Genomic DNA, 7749 nt, shown 5'->3' on the forward strand with positions numbered 1-7749 from the left:
GAAGATCAATACCACTTTACACAGAACAGCTGTTCCATGTATTTTCCTTCTATGTATGAAGGGGTCACGTTCATTAACACTACAAATTGTACATTATATTCAGAAATGTCAGAGCCTTGAAAGAATATGGAATTGCTGGCATTCTAGCCACTTTCCCAGTTTGCTCTCTTCCTACCTCTAAGTCCTACTTTAGAAGTGCTATTTTGAGATTTCTATTTTCCGAAGCTGCTTTGACCAAAGGCATTCTGTCAGCTCAGAGTGAGAAAGATGGCGGGGCGAGGAAGTGCAGGAAAATGCTAGTGTTAGGCCCAAAGAAAGCCTGACTAAGTCCAAAGACAGACAAGCTAAAGAGACTTCCATGCTTTGAGGTTCTTTAAGTCTGTGTGTGTGCCTTTTCTTCTTCCAATGACCTCTCTCCTCATCATGTGTCCTTCATTAACAAAAGGTTTCTGGATCCGAGAATTCACGCTGTGCGCTCCTTCAGACACTCCATTCAATTTACACCTTTTATTACAGTGGCTTAACATCACCATACAAGAACAAGAGTACAATATACCTTCGTCTAGGCATCCCTACATATTAAAAATGATATGGCCACACCGCAGAGGATTCAGACATAAGCACTTTTAAAGCCAGAGTTTGGGAGATGTGATCTGAATGCAAGTATCAAAAAGGAACTAGCTGGTTAACCCAAAAAAGAAAAATACATATTATGACTTGAAGCCATAAAAAAGTAAGAAATTCAAACTCTTTTCAGAATTTTAGGTACCTACAGAGCCAAAACTTTTTAACACTGAAACCAGCTACTAAATCCCAATCCTTAGAAATTAAACATATACGTTTTGATAGTTTAAGTACAGACCCAGAGGGATACAGAAAACAGATAAAGCTCCTCCTGGCTCTGATTCAAACCTTGGGACATTTTCAAGGCTATGTCTGATGAACCTTTCCTGTCAGTAAAGTCTTTTCAGTTTAAATTTCTATTCTGTAAGTTTATGTCCTACAGTTATCTGCTGCCAGCTTCAGGCTGACCTCACCAAGAGAAGTAGGGCAACTTTAGAAAAGGAGCTTGGTATGCTTTGTAGTACTGGACCAGAACCAGTAACGACAGTACAGTCTTTCAGATTTCTCATTCCGGGAGCTTAAGACGAAAGTCAGGCATAAACGTTAGGTTAAGTGCCTTTTTGACCCGATTCCTGGTAAGTACGTGTATTCAGAGATGTGTTCAACGCACAGTCGCTCAGCTTCTAGGCACAAGGCACTGGGAGGCTTCTGTCAGGCCGGGGGAGCGGCGGTCTGACTGTGCCACACGGTACCAGAGGCGGGTCCTACGCGTCCGGGGCTTTTACGTTTAGTTCAAAACCACTTGCCCTGAACTTTCAGGCCTTTTCATTCAATGTGCACGATTTCACAGGAGTGCTTTCTCCAGGCTGCACCTAGCCCACCCGAGGCCAAGAGACTCACTGCGAAGTGCAGTGAGGTCCCCGCTGAGGACCCGTCCGGGGCGGGGACAGCCCAGGAAGCCCGCAGGAGAAGCCCGAGGAGAGGCCCCGGAGGGCCAAGGAGGGCAGGCCACCCAGGGCCTGGCTCCGGGGAGCAGAGCCCAGGCATGCACCTTCATGAACTCGTCCTTGTCGAAGCAGAGCGAGTCCGGCCCCTTGGGCAGGTTCATCTTACTTCTCTCCATCCCGCCGACTGCCGCCTCTCAGCACCGACACTCGAGCGAGGAGGAAAGGTAGGAGGCTGCGCTCCCCGACGCTACCAGTGAAGCCACGGCGTTTCCACCACACAGAAGGCACCGCTTCCTCCAACATGGCAGCGCCCCCGCCCGGCCAATGAAAGAGGACGCCGCAGGCCCGCCTGCGCCTGCCTCCGCCAAGAGAGGCGCGCAGGCCCTACTGTTGAGCCAGCAGGTGATGCTGCCCCCATGCGGCGGAGGGCGACACTACAACCTCGCCTACGTTTCTGCAGGGCAGCCCCGACGCTGTTGATGCACGGTGAGGGGGAGAAGGGAGGGCGGGGAGGGTCAGGGGCGCTCCCTCCCCACCTCGCCCTTTCCCTCGGAAAATCGGCCTGCGAATCTCTTCCAGGACCTTCTCCCGAGATTGTCCCGGGGGAAGCATAGCCGTGGCAGGATGCTGGCCCTTTACTTCTGCGGCCGGTTGTCCAGAGAGGGGGGCGCGTCCGGGTGTCAGGCCTCCTGTCTCTGGGTGCCGCCGCTGCAGCCGCCTGGGCGCGGAGGCCTCTGTGGGAACCCGGCTCCCGCCCTTAGCCCCTGCACCCACCCGCGAGCGTGGCTTCTCCCCCGCTGAGCTTGGCTCCAGCGATCTGTAGGGAGGAAGGTGGTCAGCTGGCAGCCTCGGGTCGTCTGGGCCGCTCCCAGCTCCACTTCAGCTCAGCTGCGGGGCGGCCACAAGTTTGGGTTCTCAGAGCTCTTAAAGAATCACCTCGCTACCGGCCGGCCGACAAAACGCAGCCGACAAGTAGAAGTGCGAGCATGTTTATGTCCAGTCCACTCTAGAATGGGCGGAATCGTGTGTTTGTGGCTAGCGTTGGTTCGATAGCCACACCTGCCCCCAATTTCCGAGACCCCCTCCTCCTCCTGCCGTCCACCCCACATTTATTTTGAGATTTTTCTTTCCTCTTCCCTTGCTCTTTCTCCCACTGTCCTCCCCTTTAGTGGGAATGTCATGGTCAAATGATGATTCATTTCTCTTTTTTTTCTCCATGACACTCTGACAGCTCAAACCACAGATCTCACGTGCGCCCTTCAGGCTGCAGCTTTGCTGTAATAGCCCAGGACTGGGCTGCCCCTCCCAATGCTGTGATCTCCCAGAGATAGCATGAGCAGTCCTTAGAAAGGGATGGGACACAGCAAGACAATGGCTTGCAGTGAGTCTTGCATTCGAGTCACTCCAAACGGGAAACTGGTCACTTTTTTTAAAAAACGTGAGTACAGGGATGCCTGGGTGGCTCACTTGGTTAAGCAGCTGCCTTCGGCTCAGGTCATGATACCAGCATCCTCAGATCGAGTCCCACATCGGGCTCCTTGCTCAGCAGGGAGCCTGTTTCTCCCTCTGCCTCTGCCTGCCATTCTGTCTGCCTGTGCTCACTCTCTCCCCCACTCTCTCTCTGATAAATAAATTAAAAAAATCTTTAAAACCTGAGTACAGAATCTGAAACAATACATTCCCTAGCAGTGGGCCTGGCAAGGCCTTGTTTAGGAAAACGTTCGCAGTCAATATCCAGAGACTATGACAGGTAGGATGAGAGCTGGATCTTATTTGGAGAATCAGAATAAATTGCCAGGGGAGCAACTATGAAAGTGCATTCTATGCCCTGTTGTGGTCATTTGGATATAGGGAATGAAAGCCTCATTATTTGGTCTTTGTTTGTTTACTCTTATTATGAAAATTCTCAAAATGTGTAGAGCAGAAGGATCCCGGCCCTTCCGAGTACTTATCACTCTGCTTCCCCAACTGTTTCATAGGCCCTCCTCCTTCTACTGCCCCCAAAGTGCCTGTATTTTTGTTTTTGGGAGAGAGGGGAGGTCTGGAATATATTTTAAAGTAAATCCCAAACATCACATCATTCCCTGCTCCCCAAATACCTTGGTTTACACATCAAAGAAGGAGGAGGAAGAGGTGGAGGAGGGGAAGACTGAGAAGGAGGAGGGATGAAGAAGAGAGATTTCCGCACAGGCCCACCATGCCAGAATCAATAGGTCTAATAAGCTATTCCGATTGGCTCTGAGAGGCATGACTTTTAGCCTCTCAGACTTTTAGGGCCACAGTGCTAATAAGCGACAAGGGCAAATTCAGGCAGCGCAAACAGCAAGGCCCACACTCATCACCAAGGCACCGAGTGGGGGGGCAAGGGTGCCAGACCGACAGAACAAAGTTGTCTGGGAACCCCACCTGCCCTAGAAGTCCAGATGAGCGAGTAGTTGAACTGTTTTTTGCCTTCATTGTCATTCCTTTCTGAAATTATTGCCGGCCTTTGTTAAAGACATGAACCTGAGCTTGTGCAGCCTGGGGTACTGATCTTGGGGTTGCTGAAGAGAGTAGGTGCCAACAAAGAATGAAAATCCCTGCTACCTGTTCTCCTTCCGAGAGTCAGGAGGGAACAGTCAAGACCCCATACAGTTCACTGCCACGTGGAGCCCTGGCTGTGGCAGTGGCGTGGCCCACCAAAGCCAGGAGCAACAGGCAAGACCCCAGACCCCAAATGCTAATGGAACACCCTGGGGAGGACGAAGGAAAGGCAGAGAGTCAGCGGAAACCTTCCCAAAGGACATTTCCCTCAGTTTCATCTGGGAGCTGACACTCAGCTGGTACACACCCCTTCAGCCACACAAAGTTTGGTGACTAGCCTCTGGCCAGAACCTGCGGTGTGTCTCCCTACCCTGAACCCTTCCTAAGATCCCTACCACGGCCTCGCGATCCAGGCACTGGGCGTGTAACACTTGACTCTGCAGGGGTCCCCAGGCCAGCTTTTGGTTAGTTAGTTGTCCGCGCTGTTAAAGATTTGACTACTGTTACATGTTTGACTCTCGTCTTTGGTGATGGTACCTATTTCATAGGAATTAGAAGCTGGAATCCAGGAAACAGGCTGGAAGATGAAATTAAAAAGTGGATACAAAGCTTCTAATCAGAGCCAGACACAATCGGCGATCAACTATATCCCAGTCTCTCCCCTCTTCTCTGATCTGTACTTTCCTTAATGAGGAATGAGACTTTAAGTTGACTTTTTTTTATCTTCAAGTCTCTCTCTCTCTATCGATTCCCTAACTTCCCTCTCTTGCCTTCATTTCATCCTAGAACTTGTGCCCACGACTTCTTTTCTAAGTAAATATTAACCTCCTTTGACTCTGAATCTCTGGAAAATTCTCAGTTCCCTATTTTCGCTGGCACTGTGACAGGTCCTCATTTCTCCTTCCCACTCCTCTCTATTTATAGTTTTCACATTTTTTTTGGCAGGTTGGCTACAGAACACTCAAAAATTGCAAAGAGAAATACTGTGTTCTGGAAATTCGCCCGAGCATTTTTTTCCAATATCGTCCTTATGCTCTTCTGATCCTCTCTTGAACTGTTGGACTAAAGCAGCTGACGCTTCCACCAGCAACCAGAGTCATCCTGTCCACTACTGTGGGAACAGAGGGTTTCCATTTGGAACTGCAGACTGAGCCTAAAGTCTGGTGGCCCTTTGGTGCCAGGATAGCAGGTATGGGACGGGTGGGACATGGAGGACAAGCATCATGGTAGAGGTCTCCATTCGACCAGGAAAGCTCACAATGAGCCAACAGGTACATTTCAACATCTTCTGTATTTTCCTTATAACCTGTTTCATTCCAGAGTGGATTTGAGATCATTTAGTTTGATTCTTAAATGTTTCCCATTCCAACCGGAAACAGACTCATCCTACAGGCTCCCAAATTCTGCCTCATCTTCCTAATCAGTTAGTACCCCAAATTGGGTATGATAGTGCCAGAACATTCTTCCATGTGTATTTTATAACAGACTAGTATTTTATTAGTTTTTTTCAAACTAATAAGAATGATAAGGGTAACTTTTTTTTCTTTTAAAGCATAGGCAAAATCACGAAAGACATTGAAATGAACCTAAAAGATTATAGTGTCTTCCAAGGGAAAACAGGTGTTGTCTCATGTACCCTTCTGGGCTGACCAATTCTATGGGATATTCTGTGCCTTTCTTGTCTTTGAGCTATTTTGCAACTCTATAGATTGTACATAATTGATGTGGATGCAGATGATCTTGTCTAGCTATATGTAAATGAATTTTGTCCACTGGAAGTACAGTTGACCCCCTTTCCTTTGGTAGAAGGCAGTTTTGCATCCATTTGCATTCTATTTGCATATCTATTTGCATCTATCAAAGCAAATTCGTTTAAGTATTACTGATTGTATATGTGTCTGCCTTGAGATTCTTGCTTGAAGTGGTGGTAACATCTTAGTGGTTCCCGAGCTAATGAATGAATTAAACAAAATCCCTTCAGGCATTCATCTCATATTTGTAAAATGGTCCTTATTTAATCTTTTCGAGAAAATGATACACTAGCAAACCATGACAAGATTCTGGTAAATGAAAAGTGCAATGAAATCAAATCGGAATGAATTTTAGAATTACCTTCAATGTGGCCCACGCTATGCCAGAGGCAGAGAATGATTGAATCTCAAAGACATGACTTCTGGCCCCCAGGAGTTACAGTAATCTGTGTCAACATTGGCATGCCTGAGAAATGCATGTGACATTCCCATCAGGGTTTCCCCGGGGGTTCAGTTAACCTTTCTCTTCCAAGCTACCCTCTCTTGTAGTGATATCAACTGTGCCCTTGGTTTCAGCTCCCATTCCCTAGCCAACATCTCTCCCACTGATACACGACCATCTGTTTCTTTCCTACCCACCAGGCCCGTGTAACTGACTACCTACTCATGCTATTTCACTGATGTTCCACCTATGCCTCAAAACCCAGCATGTTCAAAACTTGATTCATCATCGTTTGTGAAAGAATGGCTTATCCTCTTTTGCTTTGTTTCTTTAGAAATGATTCTACCAATGCCAGCGGCATGCACCAGAAACCAGGAAGGAATCATACAGCTGAGCCAACCTGCTGTACTTTAAAACACTTGACCACAATTCTCCAGTGGATACTCAACCCTGGCTTCAAACTCCCTTGTCTCTCCGGTGAGTTTGCTTTCCCTCCTTCAAGACTTGCCTCAACAATCCCTACCCCTACCTCTTCTGAACTATGTCACCTCACTCCCAGCTCCTGTCCTAGGGATGAGGGAGCAGAAGGCAAGCTTAGGACAAAGCAGAAACTGGCACCCTACACCCTCTCCCCATGCCATATGTGTAACATTCCTCATGCACTCCTGGCTGCCCTAAAGGAAAAACGATGCTTAACTGATAGAGATCCCAGTCCTGCAGGACAGGAGTATCCCTCCATCTACGAATGTCCTAGTGACTTACAAGGAAGGAAGAAGCTTTCTCATCAATAGCCTGACTTCCAGAGACCCATACCTCAGTTTCCGGAAGCCCTAACATCACCCTCCCCTCCATAAAATTGAGGGAGGCTAAGGGGGAGGGAAGTGTAATAAAACTGAATTTCTTCTAAGCCCAAATCCCACTGACAAGGATGTGTGATAGAAGGAATGTAACATATCTCCAGGAAACTCCTGACTGTCTTCATGCTTTCCCTCATTAGAGGCAAAAACAGCCTTGACTTGACAATAACCAGGTCTCCCTTATCCTGAAATTCTTCTTTAGCATATGACAGTCCTTCTGGACACCCCCTTTGTCCTCACCTTCCTCAGCTCCCAGTCAACCATGCCTCTGTCTGAGCAGCTCTTTCTGCCCTTGGGTCCTGTCCCTGTGTTTTAATAAAACCACCATTAGCACCTAAGACGTCTCAAGAATCCTTTCTTGGTCATCGGCTCTGGACCTCACCCCACCAAACCTCACCTGTGTTCCAAAACTTCATCACTAGTGTCACACTTCAAGAAAATAAAAGCCCTTTGTGCAGGAATTCCCTTATCTTACCACCACCCAATCAAATCTACACCTACATTTGTATCCATTTTTAATTTGTTTTTAGACATTTACTCAACAAATATTTAGTCAGTACCTACTGTGTGCTACACACTGCCCTGAGTGTTTGTAAATCTGTGGCGAACGACACAAAAAAGTCCCTGGCATCATGGAATTTACATGGTAATTGGAGAAATGTACA

At 47.7% G+C, this 7749-nt stretch overlaps 1 long non-coding RNA gene across 1 annotated transcript; it reads left to right on the plus strand.

Moving 5' to 3' along the window:
- Positions 1 to 1891: 1891 nt before the first annotated feature.
- Positions 1892 to 7411, plus strand: LOC131810124 (uncharacterized). The gene is made up of 4 exons (XR_009345424.1): positions 1892 to 1997; positions 4980 to 5223; positions 6562 to 6704; positions 6787 to 7411. It is a non-coding gene; the product is annotated as an uncharacterized LOC131810124 (long non-coding RNA).
- The last annotated feature ends 338 nt before the right edge of the window (positions 7412 to 7749 follow it).

The sequence above is a fragment of the Mustela lutreola genome, chromosome 10 (genome assembly GCF_030435805.1).
Source record: "Mustela lutreola isolate mMusLut2 chromosome 10, mMusLut2.pri, whole genome shotgun sequence".
NCBI classification, from domain to species: Eukaryota; Metazoa; Chordata; class Mammalia; order Carnivora; family Mustelidae; genus Mustela; species Mustela lutreola.